At 40.1% G+C, this 14,176-nt stretch overlaps 1 long non-coding RNA gene across 1 annotated transcript; it reads right to left on the bottom strand.

The window, feature by feature from the left end:
- Nucleotides 1-5,656: 5,656 nt before the first annotated feature.
- On the bottom strand, nucleotides 5,657-13,469 carry LOC116670470 (uncharacterized). Its single transcript, XR_004327032.1, has 4 exons — nucleotides 13,354-13,469; nucleotides 12,177-12,314; nucleotides 7,510-7,625; nucleotides 5,657-5,858 (listed from the first exon to the last, which is right to left on the bottom strand). It is a non-coding gene; the product is annotated as an uncharacterized LOC116670470 (long non-coding RNA).
- Nucleotides 13,470-14,176: the final 707 nt, after the last annotated feature.

Here is a 14,176-nt window from a genome sequence, read left to right as displayed (position 1 = left end):
GCTCTAAAAACACTACCTGCTCATCACCAAACAGCAGACACAGTTAGCAAATAGCTGGTGAACATAGTGGATCATTTAGCAGCAAAAGAGTCAGATATTTCCATCAGGAGTTGGTGGAGACCAAAACGGAGCTAAAAGGAGAGCCACTAACATTGTCACAATATCAACGTTCTAAGTTGATAATACAGGGCTTACAGCTTGATGCACTTTCCCCAAGTGGCCAAAAAATCAAATGGTGCAGGTTTAAAAGTGGTGAAAGGTGAAAAATTGCACAAAAAACATGCAGTTAGACACATCACCTCATAAAATTTATAATTATGGGGGATTATGTTGCGTGTTTATTTGCACTTTGCACCAGTGTAGGAGATTAAAGAGGAAAACTGTAATCTAAGGAAACCAGAAAAGGAGGTGGTGATGAACAAAAATAAAAGAAGAGTCACTGCGGTGACAGATGAAAGCAGCAGATGGGAGTGTGAGCATTAGAAGCCGTTTAACTCAACCTTCTAAATCACTGAGTTGACCACAAGACATGCACATAGACCAACAACTAGACGACTAAAGAGATGATTGTGAGAGTTATGTGAGCTCTAGTATATATATATATAAGTTACCATAGTTATGCGGACGACACACAAATTTACATAACCTTATCGCCAGCGGACTATAGTCCAACACAAAAACTGACTAAGTGCATCGAACAAATTAACGGCTGGATGTGCCAGAACTTTCTGAAATTAAATGAAGGAAAAACTGAGGTAGTTGTTTTTGGAGCAAAAGAGGAACGATTAAAAGTCTGCGCTCAGCTTCAAACAACAATGTTAAAAACAACAGACAAAGCCAGAAATCTTGATGTAGTCATGGACTCCGACCTGAATTTTAACAGCCACATTAAGACAATTACAAAGTCAGCCTACTATCACTTTAAGAATATATCAAGGGTTAAAGGACTTATGTGTCAACAGGACTTGGAAAAAACTGGTCCATGCTTTCATCTTAGTAGACTTGACTCTGTAACGGGGTCTTTACAGGTCTCCCTAAAAAATCAATCAGACAGCTGCAGCTGATTCAGAACGCTGCTGCTCGAGTCCTCACTAAGACCAAGAGACTGCATCACATCACTCCAGTTCTGAAGTCTTTACACTGGCTTCCTGTGTCTCAAAGAATTGATTTCAAAGTACTCTTGCTAGTTATAAATCACTTAACGGTTTAGGTCCAAAATACATTTCTGATCTGCTACTACACTATGACCCCCCCAGACTCTCAGGTCATCTGGGACAGGTCTACTTTCTGTCCCCAGAGTCAGAACTAAACAGGGTGAAGCAGCTTTCAGTTTCTATGCTCCTCATATCTGGAATAAACTCCCAGAAACCTGCAGATCGTCTCTCAGTTCTTTTAAATCAAGGCTGAAGACCTTTCTTTTGATGCTGCCTTTCTTTAAATGACTGCTCATTTCTTTAATTTCTTATGCTGCACTGTAACTTTATTTTTGTGTTTTATGTTTCTATTTTGTTTTTAACTGTCTATTCATGTGTTTTACCGGTTTTTAATGCTTAGATTTTTAACTGTTTTACTTGTGTTTTATCTGTTTAACTGATTTTATGTAAAGCACTTTGAATTGCCCTGTTGCTGAAATGTGCTATACAAATAAAGCTGCCTTGCCTTGCCTTGCCTTGCCTCTTTGATCAGTTGCTGCACTGAAGGTTTCCGCCAAGTTCAGCCAGGAAGCCTCTATGTTATAAAATGTGACTAATTTCTTGCAAACTTTAAAAACAAAGGGTTCTCTAGCTCACCCAGTAAGAGTGTTCGCCCCGTGTTGGCTGAGTCCTGCAGCGGAACGTGTTTGAATCCGACCCGCGGCCCTTTGCTGCGTGTTGTCCCCCATCTCTCCCCCCCTTTCAAGTCTATTCACTGTCACTTCATAATAAAGTGAAAAGCCCCAAAACATAATAAATAATATTAAAGGGTTTTTCCTTGCAGTCACACTGTGTACTTCCATCTCACTTCTACAAGCACAGACTGTACATTATCCTAGAGTGTAACATAATCCATAATGTATGGATGAAGTATCTTCCTGGAGCGGCACATTCATTGTCATCTGTGGTGGAAAGTAACCAAGTACATTTACTCAAATACTGTACTTGAGGTACTACTTTACTTACTTAATTTCATGCCAAATAAGACTAATACGTTGTACTCCACTTCATTTGACAGTTGGAATTACTCATGATAAGTTTATAAAATACAAAACATCATTTAAGATGAAACCTGTGTTTGCTCGTCGTCATGTTTCAGATGTCCGGTTGTTAGAAGGTCCACCAAAGACACATTTCTCTTCTAAACTTCTCAGATGGTTTCATTTCAATAACTGTTAAGATGATCCATCATTTCACTAAAAATCAAAGATTTGCAAATAATCCCAAAACTGAAAACTCTGCGTGTGGCTCACAGGCAGATGTCCCTCGCCTTCTGCTCTCTGTGTGTTGCTGGTGTCTGACTCCGTTTGTTTTAGGAAACAACAACAAACTCCGAGCTATCAAGCTACACGCTGAAAATGGCAAGTTTTGAAGACAATTTGGATCATGCAACAAGGCTGGCCTGCTTGGTACTTTCAGGAAATTATTGTAAAGATTAAAAAAGAATATGAGTACAGCACTTACTCTCCAACTGGAACGTTTTAGGACCGATTGGCGGGACTGCTGTGGACGAGGTACACACAGCGATACACTGGTAAGAGCAAATGATTTTAACTATCCAGCTAATTTAAACAGCTCACATATGTTGCTGTATTGTTTGAAAAGTTAAGTTCATTTAATATTGTACGTGGGGGTGGAAATGTTCCACCAAAACAAGTTTATTCCCTAATCTTGGTTCAAAGAAATGATAACAAAACACAATGTTTTCTTCTCATATCCCTGAATGTATGTGTGGTGTAGCCAGACCTTACTCCACAATGCTGCGGAGATGGGTCTGGCAATGCAAGACTTATCATCTCATAACCCATAAGATTTATCTTGTGACCCCTAGATCGGAAACCACTGGACTACACTTTTACTGCAAAAAATAGTTTTAATTTTGATACTTTAAGTACATTTCACTGATGATACTTTTTGTACACTTTACTTTATGTTTTTTTTTCCATTAATATGAGTTCCCCCAGCCTGCCGATGGTCCCCCAGTGGCTAGAAATGGTGATAGGTGTAAAGCAAGCCCTGGGTATCCTGCTATGCCTTTGAGAAAATGAAAGCTCGGATGGGCCGATCTGGAATGCCCCATCTGGCTCCTTATGACCTCATAGGGGGCAAGGTTACCTCCCCTTTCTCTGCTTTGCCCGCCCAGAGAATTTGGCCCACCTATGAGAGAGAGACATCATGGCTTTCAAACGAGCAAAGTGGCAGTTGGTCAAGGCCACACCCCAGCCTCCACCTTGCCCTCAAGGAAAAGCTCATTGTGGGACTGGCTCTGGTGGCTTTAATTAAGAAAGAGACTTCAGATATGGCATTAGGGGACCACTAAGGTCTATATAAAAGAGACTTCAGATACAGTATTAGGGGACCACTAAGGTCTATATAAAAGAGACTTCAGACACAGTATTAGGGGACCACTAAGGTCTATATAAAAGAGACTTCAGATACAGTATTAGGGGACCACTAAGGTCTATATAAAAGAGACTTCAGATACAGTATTAGGCGACCACTAAGGCCTATATAAAAGAGACTTCAGATACAGTATTAGGCGACCACTAAGGCCTATATTAAAGAGACTTCAGATACAGGATTAGGGACCACTAAGGCCTATATAAAAGAGACTTCAGATACAGGATTAGGGACCACTAAGGTCTATATAAAAGAGACTTCAGATACAGTATTAGGCGACCACTGAGGTCTATATAAAAGAGACTTCAGACACAGTGTTAGGGGACCACTAAAGTCTATATAAAAGAGACTTCAGATACAGTATTAGGGGACCACTAAGGTCTATATAAAAGAGACTTCAGATACAGTATTAGGAGACCACTAAGGTCTGTATTAAAGAGACTTCAGACACAGTGTTAGGGGACCACTAAGGTCTATATAAAAGAGACTTCAGATACAGTATTAGGGGACCACTAAGGTCTATATAAAAGAGACTTCAGATACAGTATTAGAAGACCACTAAGGTCTATATAAAAGAGACTTCAGATACAGTATTGGGGGACCACTAAGGTCTATATAAAAGAGACTTCAGATACAGTATTAGGGGACCACTGAGGTCTTTATAAAAGCATCCAAAAAACACCATGTCATGGGACCTTTAAGTAGGATTTAAAATGCAGGACTTTTACTTGTCATAGAGTATTTTTGCATTGTGGTGGGCCTACTACTTCCTTTTCTTTGCTTTAAAGAATCTGGATACTTCTTTCCCCACTGCTCCTAAAAACTTTCTGAATGTCACTGAATAGCTCTCTAACCTGAACATTACAGTAATATAATATACCATCTTCCAGAGGACGTCCGACTGTGTAACACCGGTCAGTTTGATACATGTTCTGACTTATTAACCGAGAGACGAGGCGTCCTTCAGGAGACAAACACGACTCGAAAGATTTAAGGATGACGGTGTGATGTATTCTCGTGTTCGCGCAGGGTTCAATCCATACTTGATAGGTGGAAAAGTAATGAACATGTCAAACGACACTAAGTTCATTTTAATATTCATAGGCTGAACACAGGCCGCTTGCAGCAGAGTCCAGACAACATGAAACATGAGTGCAGCCTCTGATGAGTTCATTTCCGAGGTGAGTTAAGACTCGAGTTCGTCCTCTGAATTCAAATTAGGAGCTCGTAAAATCTGTCCTCCCTCGTGGTCTGGGACGAGCGATTCCCGGCGTGCTTTTCTTCTTCTGTGGACTCCAAGTTTCCTGGGCTGCTCGGTTATGAAAAAAAAACAAATCGTAATCACAATTATTTAGATGATGGAATCACGATAATTTAACACAGTTACTCATTGACTTTTAGTAGATGTTGCGTTTGAAGATGTGCAGAAACCACTTTTTTAAAAGCTACAAATGTTACGCCCCTTTTTCTAAGAGTAATCTAAAAAGCCCAGGGAATTTTTTAGCCCTTTTCAAGACAAAAAAAATATGAAATGCATTTGTAAGCTAAAGGCATATGTGATGGTGTATGTTACACTGTAAGTCGTTCAGATTTTTGACAGCTGACAGCAGTTTGTGTTGCTGTCAAGTGTCTCTGATGAACATGAAGCAAAGAACTCTATGCATGAGCGCATCAATAGTTAATTAAATAAATACATTATCTGACCTCAGACCTGCTGACTATCTGCTAAATCATCTCTATAAAGACACTAGAGGACACTAACAGTGACTTTTGATGCGTAGGGGGTCGACGGGTTATGGATTTAAACATCCCATAGAGGCACATGAACCCCTCCATTATTCCTGAGCCTTCCCCTAAAAATACATGTTGACAAGCAGCAGAGCCCTGCAATTAAAAGGCCCTTGGGACACAGTGCTGATAAAGTTCAGTAATTGTTCCCCTGTCATATAAACCCTGTAATTACCTCACCGTGATGGAGGTGTCTTCTCTCTGCGAGGATGTCAGGACTGAACAGAAATAGTATAATAGTCTGTCCTCCTCCTCCTCCTCCTCCTCCTCCTCCTCCTCCAACGGCTGCAGCTCTCCAGAGAAACATACAGGAGTCAGAATCCCGCTCTGCGACTCCTCGAGCCCTTTTCCTGACACTTTGTCTCAAACATAAACAGGAAGTAGGAGCTGCATGGCAGACACTGCGCCAGGAAGTATGTTGTGAAGGGTTAGGGGAAGTGTCCAGGCCACCTTGATGATTGGGATCAGGGGATCTGGCTGTCCCACATTTTGGATAAGAGGAAAAGGAGATGTTGTCATACTCTTTCATTTTTTTAACATCATCTAAAGAGACATGGATTATAGGAAAAATGCTCTGCGCTCCTATCTGATTGATATTTGTTGCAGCAGCAGGTTACAGAGGAGATTTTATACCTGGAAGGCTGCCTGTTTGGACGATCCAGGCAGCAAAGTCAATTTTGAATTAATTACAATAAATGTGCTGTATTTATATAGCGCTTTTCCAGTCTTAACAACTGCTCAAAGCGCTTTTACATCTACAGGAAACATTCATACACTGTTGCCGGGGCTGCCGTACAAGGTGCCACCTGCTCATCAGATAAACACTCACACACATTCACACTCCGATGCACAGCACCGGGGGCAACTCGGGGTTCAGTGTCTTGCCCAAGGATAACATCTAAATGATTATACATGTCTATGCTGATATATATATCTATATATAGATATATATAGATATATATATATATATATATATATATATATATATATATACACACACACACACACACACACACACAGTACATGTATACTGTATACACATATATACATATGTATACAGTATATCTATATGTACAGTATATGTATACACATATGTATAGTGTACATATGGATTAACAAGTGAAAGTGTACCAAAAGTCTTTGTCGTTAGCCCTTAGCCATCAAGCTAATTAGCCCTGTAATTCTTCTCTGTAGACCTTCTTGAACCACATAGCTGTTTCACAAAGAACAGATTAGTTTAGCATCTTTGCCATTTTCTGGGGGGACCCAAAAGACAATGCAGAGTTGCATTATGGGAAGTGGAGGACCTAGGGCTTTGTAAGCTTGAAAAGCTATAGCTGGGACTTCCAGTCAGGATAGCTCAGTCTCTGCTTCTTGGATTCTTGATTTATCTTTTTTCTTTTTTTTTCATGAAGTAGCCCAACTTAACGGAAGTGCACTAAAACACTAAATCGTACTCAGTAAAGTACTCATTAAAGCTTACATCCAGGTCCTGATGGTTGCCTGCTTCTCATCAAATTTAAGTAATACAATACGACATATCTGATGTGTTTCAGATCTGGATTTTGATTGGTCTGTTCATTGTATATTCCTGACAATGGTTGGAGGTGCTTTGTCGGGGAATGTAGACTTTCTGGTCAATCTTTTCCAATAATGACATTGAGTTTTTGCTGGATGTTGCTTTTTAAAGGATTAAATGGTCGATGACGCTCTCAGACTTCATTGTTGTGTCGCTCTAATTCATATTTCCAGCGGAGATGCAGCTCAGCAGTTGCCCCAGAGGTAAATGTAACGCAACCGACAAAAGGCCAAAACAAGCTGGTAGAGGAAACGCTTTGATGCCACCTCTGACTGTGCAACCATAATACCCAGCATGCCGATTACACAAAGCGCTTTGGGACATCACTATCGCTGCTCCCCTGACTATGTTACTGCAGAATCCAGTGAGAATGTAGACTCAAAGGTCTGCTTCACCAGTCAGGATAGACCTTCTCAGAACGGTCTCATTCAGGCTTACAGATAACAAATATCCATACTCATTTTGTTTTCTGCAGCAGTGAAGTAAGATAGTTTTTATTACCACATGATGACCTGCTTTACACAGCCTAACTAACACATATGAACTTACCCTGAAAGGAAACATATTAACCCTGAGCTACAGCAGAGAAGCATGGCAGGCGTCCTGCTCCAGGCTGTTTGTGGTCAGCCTCACGTATCAGCTTTTATGGCTCGGACACGCAGCTTCTGCCAAAAAGACACAGTGTCAGTCTCTAAATCAGCTCCTCAGACATGAGGACCTCACCAGTGATGGAAAGTAACAAGAGAATCTTGGTGTTGGATCGATTAACGTTAATATCAATACCAACAAATAATGTATCTGATGTATTTACTGTGTTGCAAACTGGGATGCAATCAATGACAAAACGATGCCCTGTGGCAGAAAGAATGTTGTATTATGACCCCCCCCACCCCCCAAAAAAAGGAATCAAGGTTTGTATTGTGGGTCAAAAATTGTGAACCGAATCGAACCAAAGTTTGGTGTATCGTTACAGCCCTAGTAACTAAGTACATTTACTCAAGTGATGTACTTAATTGTAGTATCTTTTGACTATTTCCATTTCATGCCTTTTACTCCCCTACATTTCAGATGGAATTATTGTACTTTTTACTCCATCTGAGAGCTATAGTTACTAGCACTTTGCCAATTAATTCTTTTTTTACTTATATTCTATTTTAAATAACTACCCCGTAGAGGTAAACCTATCCAAAATTGCACAGTAAATGCAAAGATTAGAGAAAAGTCAATGGGACCATTTTTCTGCAGAACGAGTACTTTTACGTTTGATACTTAAAGTACATTTGGTTGCTCATACATTTGTTCAAGTGATATATTGGTACTTTTACCTTCTTAAGAATCTGAGTACTTTTTCCACCATTGGAGCTCAAAGCATGCCAGACAAACTACAGTACAGTGCAGATGTACACGAGGATTAACTTGCAGCATGAAGTTATTACCTGTCACATTTTAGGCTTAGGCAAATGGCAAACCCTTCCCTTTTCCTTTTGTCCATTTCCTGTGAAGCAATTTCTACGAAAAAAAAAAACTGGAACGCAATATGCCTAAACACACACCACCAGACTCCCAGACCTCTGATAATGTTTGGGTGTGTTTCATGTGTTAGTTTAGGGACTTTTCAGATGAACCAAGGGGACCAGATGTGTTTTTCGCTTCAAGTGACGCACTCCAAACAAACGGTCATATCCATGGAAACGGCTGCACTGCTCAATGAGTTCAGTTTAAAGTTTTGGAGCTTTGAGTAAACACTGACCTCCTCCTGAGCAGAGGATTTCTGTCTTCACACCGACGCAAACCACAAGGCACGGAAAGGAATTCATCAACACCTCTGCACTTAAATTACCAAAACGTGTGAGGTACCTCTGACGATAACAAATGTATTTACTAGGTTCTATTTATGAGCAGCTGATGATTAAGCAAGCTGTGAAAGCCCCTTTTATGGTTTGTACATGCAGTTATCATGAATTCCTTTTCCTTTCAAAGCTGGCAGTCTTAGAGGGTTTTATCAAACCAGAGGTAAAACCTTTCAGGAGCAACTGTTTTGTAGAGATTTGTTCTTGCATGAGTAAAAAATATGTGTCAATTACAGTGTGCATTTCATTATTTCTTTAAATAGACTTCCGTGGGTATTTTTTCAGCATTGCCCTGCTGGGGCTCTTTCTCTGCTTCAGCCCTTGTCCTGAATTGGCCGGCAGACTGCGAACCCATCCAGTACATTTCCCTGTGTTTATTCTTCGGGGAGCATGTGCTGCTATTTTAGTAACTTGCCTACAGGGAAAGAAATATCTTTGCATCCAGGCGAAGACGAGGGTGAAGGTGGGTTTTCTCTCTGGCATGACTGCAACAGTTTCCTGAAGATGTACCTGCTGGAGTCTGGAGGCGAGACACAACAACACACCTTTGTGTTGATTCATTATTTCTGTTCGAGCCACCGTGTGATTGTCTAACCTGGGAGGAAGTGACACACAGCCCAGAGATGTAAATACGGGTGAGCAGAGGGCCGTGTTTGTGCGAGAGAAAAAAAATCCTTTTGGTGGGCCGTAATCATACAGTAGTGGAGAAACAATTAGTCACTGTAACCTTACTGGCTGGTGGATGTGTAACGGTCCGATGGACACATGTGGGCTGAGTGAAGAAAGAGGCATTACAGCTGCAATGTGGCGCCTGTGCTCCAGACTACCAAATCAGTCATGAAGGGGAAAAAAAAAGGTAAATTTAAAGGTGTACAATTCGGTCAGGGAAAAAAATAAAAATAGAAATACAATTAAATTCTACATCTCTTTGAATGTGACTCAATTAGTTTAATGTATTTCCAATGGGAGGGCATACAGTCTTTGTTTGTCTGAATGATTTTTGAAAAATGTGTCAAGAAATCAAAGGAAATTCAATAAAGAAAAATCAGTTTTGGAGAAATGCATACTTGTGCCTAATAGTGTTAAAAAAACAATTGTATTTAATTGGTTTTGAATGTTTTTGCTGTTTAATCACTTTTTACTGAATTTCTACTCCATTCATATCATTAAATCTGCACAAAATTCACATATTTTGCAAAACAATAAGCATTTATGCCATGTGTAGATTCATATAAAGTGGGTCAAATTAGCTAAATGGTTCTAGCAGTGTATATATTTAACCTTTTTGCATGTTATAGGCCTGTTTTTTCAGGTTTTGAACTTCAGACAGTTGCTGTAGCATTATTGTGGCTACATAATGTGAGACTGATCTGCTAACTGTTGGGAGGTTTTGCACATGAGAAGGCAAGTTTTAGAAAGAATGAACGGCAGACAGAACAAACTCCATTGTCTCGGTCATGGTTGTCCTTGTGTCAAGCTTCTGTTTTAGTTGGTTTTCTGTTTGTGTTTCCCGTTTCCTGTTTTATTTTGAAGTCTCTCTGTTCCCTTATGTGTTGTCTTGTCTTACTTCCAGTCTTTTGGTTTCCCCACCTTTTATAATTGTCTGATCTCTTTCACCTGTTCACCTGTCCCTTGTTGTCCCTCATTTCCTTGTGTATTTAGTTCCTGTGCTTTCTGTGTCCGTTGTTGGTGGATCGTCGTTGGTCATTCCTCATTCCTCGTCTGTCCTATGTGAAGAGTTCCGTCTTGTGTTTTTGTGTCCTGGAGGTTTTCCCCCATGTTCTTCTGTGTTACTTACCTTACTAGTTTGTAAGTTCCTTTGTGTTTCCATTAAAATTATTGTTTTTTTCACACTCCATGCCTCACAGTCCTGATTATTTTCCACAGCATTTCAGATTGAGGAATAAATTGTCATTACAAGCCCAAACAGAAGAACCTCAATCTGTTCATCTCTCCTCAGGTTTTAATGGTCTAACCACATGATGGACACTGAGGGGACACAGCAGCTCAGAGAACAAGTGCTGCATTGTGGAGCGCTCACACTCGCACCTCTCTGGCGTCCAGTAGCTCAGTGAGCGAGGCAGGATCATATAGCACGGCCTTGTTTTTCTCATGGATTTTTGCGGTTTGAGCAGAAACCCTCCTGGCCACTGGCCCGGGGATTTCAATCCAAAAGAAAGACCTCAATCCAGAACTGCCTCGTCCTGCATACTGAAGATGGCTCATTTCTCACATAATTAAATTTTCAGAAAGAAAAGACACTTTGCCAATCCGGTTGATATCATTCATCATTTGTTGGAGTACGTTGACATTATCATTATGAGATTCAACGAAAAATGGAGTTGCCAAAATGGCAATTGAAATGATTACGTAGACAATCAGATGGATTTTGAGTGTGGAAGCAGTGTGGGAAAGCCAGCTGCTCAACACTGAGGTGGAAAAAGTGACTTAGGTTGAAGCCATGACAACAGATAAAGACTCTCAGGTCATTTCTTTACCACAGGCGGTGGTGGACAGTAACCAAGTACTGTACCTCCACTCAAGTACTGGTTCAAGTACTTTGGTACAGTTTAAACCAGGGGTCTTCAACGTTTTCCAGGCCAAGGACCCCCAAACTGATGGCGAGATGGAGCGGGGACCCCCTAATTATATATATTGTATAAAATTGTGTTATATCAAACTGGTCCTATAGTGCCATGTGTGCATTGATGACTGAAAGACATCTTCTGCCTCCATTTATCTGTTTACTACAGTGTGTTGAATTCATGTTAATGTGTAATTTAAAGACTTTTCAATTAGTGGAAAAAATTGCAGGGTGGGGGGGGAATATAAAAAAAAGTCTAATCAACCAAAACTTTCACGACCCCCATGCAGTACCTCCGCGGACCCCCTAGGGGTCGCAGACCCCCTGTTGAAGACCCCTGGTTTAAAGGTAATTCCTTTTTGTATCACTTTATCCTTCTAATCTACATTCAGATTTATATGTTTAACTGCACAACATTTTCACAAAAAAATTGTTACATTTTACATTCCAAAAACATTGAATAAAAATATAAAATACTATGCATTGTTAAAAAAAAGGGGAATAAACATCTACAATTGAAAGATAAATATTGTACTTTTTACTAACAGCTATAGTTACTAGTTACCTTAATTTACATGCGAAACATTGTAATGGTTTATCAGTTATGAGGCATTATAACAGATATAAGGACCTGCATACCCACGCTGGTGTTTTGAGTTGACTGGTTACACAGGTACGCTGGGTGAATGTGAGAAGAAAAGGAGCACCCCTAGTGTTTTTACATCGCAGTATTGTTACTTTTACTTTTAAAGGATCTGAATACTTTGACTGTGGAATGATACCTGGAATTGTCATCGAGCTCCTCTATAGACATCTCTGTAGTCGGGTTGTTCTTCTTCATCTAGGTGTGACTTATCTCCATCTCACAGGCCTCAAATGAATCTCCATGACATGTGGCTGCTCCTTTTCCCAGCATGTAGCTTAAAAGTGGTTCCAAAAAAAAAATATATATAAATATTTTGTATCTTGAAATCCAAGCCACCAAGATACATATTCAAACCCAAGGCACCATCCCATCAAACAAAAATGGTCTGCGTGCAGCAAGAGTTTTCCATTTAGAGAGTCAGAACGACAGCACGTGATGATGATGATTAATGTGGACACAGACAGTAAGGTGAGTGAAGGTAAATAATGAAATACAGCACTCCACTTTGCAAGAAGGCATGCCAGTTGGCTTGAGACGGATCTGCAGCAGCACAAAAATGTCTGGTTGATAGAGACGGTTTGGTTTAGGGCAGCGGTGGTGGTGGCAGTGCTTATTGATCTTTGAATATTTGTTAATAAAGGTTTTTTAAATGTTACTCCTCTTAGTGTAAGTCACTCATAATTATCCTGGAAATGTACTTCCGTTGATCCAGACTATTAGCATGGCTAACAGGGAGGATACATATAACATTTTAGCATATTATTTAAGCAGTTGCACATGTGTGTTTCCCCATCCTGTGCATATTCAAATATTTGTTCTTTTTACTTTATTCATATTATTATTTCAGGTATATTGTATGTATGTATATTTGTCCTAGTATTTCATTTGTATCTATATTCTGTGCTTTGTGACTGATTTTGCTGCTGTAACACCAAAATTTCCCATTTTTCTTGGGATCAATAAACATCTATCTATCTATCTATCTATCTATCTATCTATCTAAAAGAGATTGACGGTTTTAATAGAGAATGCCTGCCTTCCTCCATTGCTGCAAACTTTTAAAACCCTCCTGTTAAAGTGAAAACAAGGACGATAGAAAGCACATCGACCAGAGCGAGCTAAATGAACAAGAACCTAAAGCAGTAAAGCAGCAGCGGTGCCATCTGCGTTCACTTTGCATTGCAGACTGCCCATCCAGCGCAGAGGAATCTGTACTGGATGGGCCAAATAAATCCAAGCCAGGGCAGCTTCTATCAAGCATCTGCTCGATGTTTTGCATGTGCACACACACACTACAATCTCACTGCACTTACACGTCAGAAGGGCCTGCAGCGGGCCTCTACAGCAGGGGGAATCCCTCCAAACACCTTCCACCTCGTCCTCTACCCTCGGACAGACTAAACCCTGCTCAACAGAGCATGTGCAGAAGGCCGCTCAAGCTGCAATGACTGATTAGAGATCTATTCTAGAGAACGGCTCCCGCTTAATCCAGGGGGAGGAACACCACTCTTAACTGTAGCTTCCACATAGGAAATGGGAAAACAAATGGAGGGAAATGTTGTGTTGTGAACTCTAGCTTTACATTGGCTAAAACACACATGAAGAGCCACTGTAAATTTCCTGTCATGCGCTCCCTAAGGTGTAGTGCTGTGGTATGCTGGCACTGAACTGTACCTGTTTACTTTTTTTTTTTTTTTATTAAATCTTGTATTTATCTTTTTTCAGTTTCTTTCCCTAATGCCTTTTATGACCAATGTAAAGCCCTTTGAATTGCCCTGTTGCTGAAAGGTGCTACACAAATAAAGGTGTCTCGGCTTGTTGAACCTATTCCAATGTGAGTGCAAGAGTGACATCTTCTGGCACAGACCAAAGCTCTTAATAATGCATTTCCATTAAGTTTATATTTTCTTTGTTTTTCAGTGACAAAACTATGCAAAAACAATGTATTGTTCGGAATTATCATAATGATATTATACACCTTGTTCAAATGGGATGACTTAAAAGCCACTGTTGATTAGTGACCTTTTCAAATGTTTTTGGAATGATGATATTGTGCGCTGATGATTGTAATCATGCAAAATAGATTGTCCTCTGTATTTTGAGTTACTTGTACTTTACTGGAGTATTTCTATTTGA

The sequence above is a fragment of the Etheostoma spectabile genome, chromosome 20 (assembly GCF_008692095.1).
Source record: "Etheostoma spectabile isolate EspeVRDwgs_2016 chromosome 20, UIUC_Espe_1.0, whole genome shotgun sequence".
Classification (NCBI taxonomy): Eukaryota; Metazoa; Chordata; class Actinopteri; order Perciformes; family Percidae; genus Etheostoma; species Etheostoma spectabile.
Note: the sequence above shows the minus strand (reverse complement) of the source record. Positions and strands in the feature narration are given on the sequence as shown.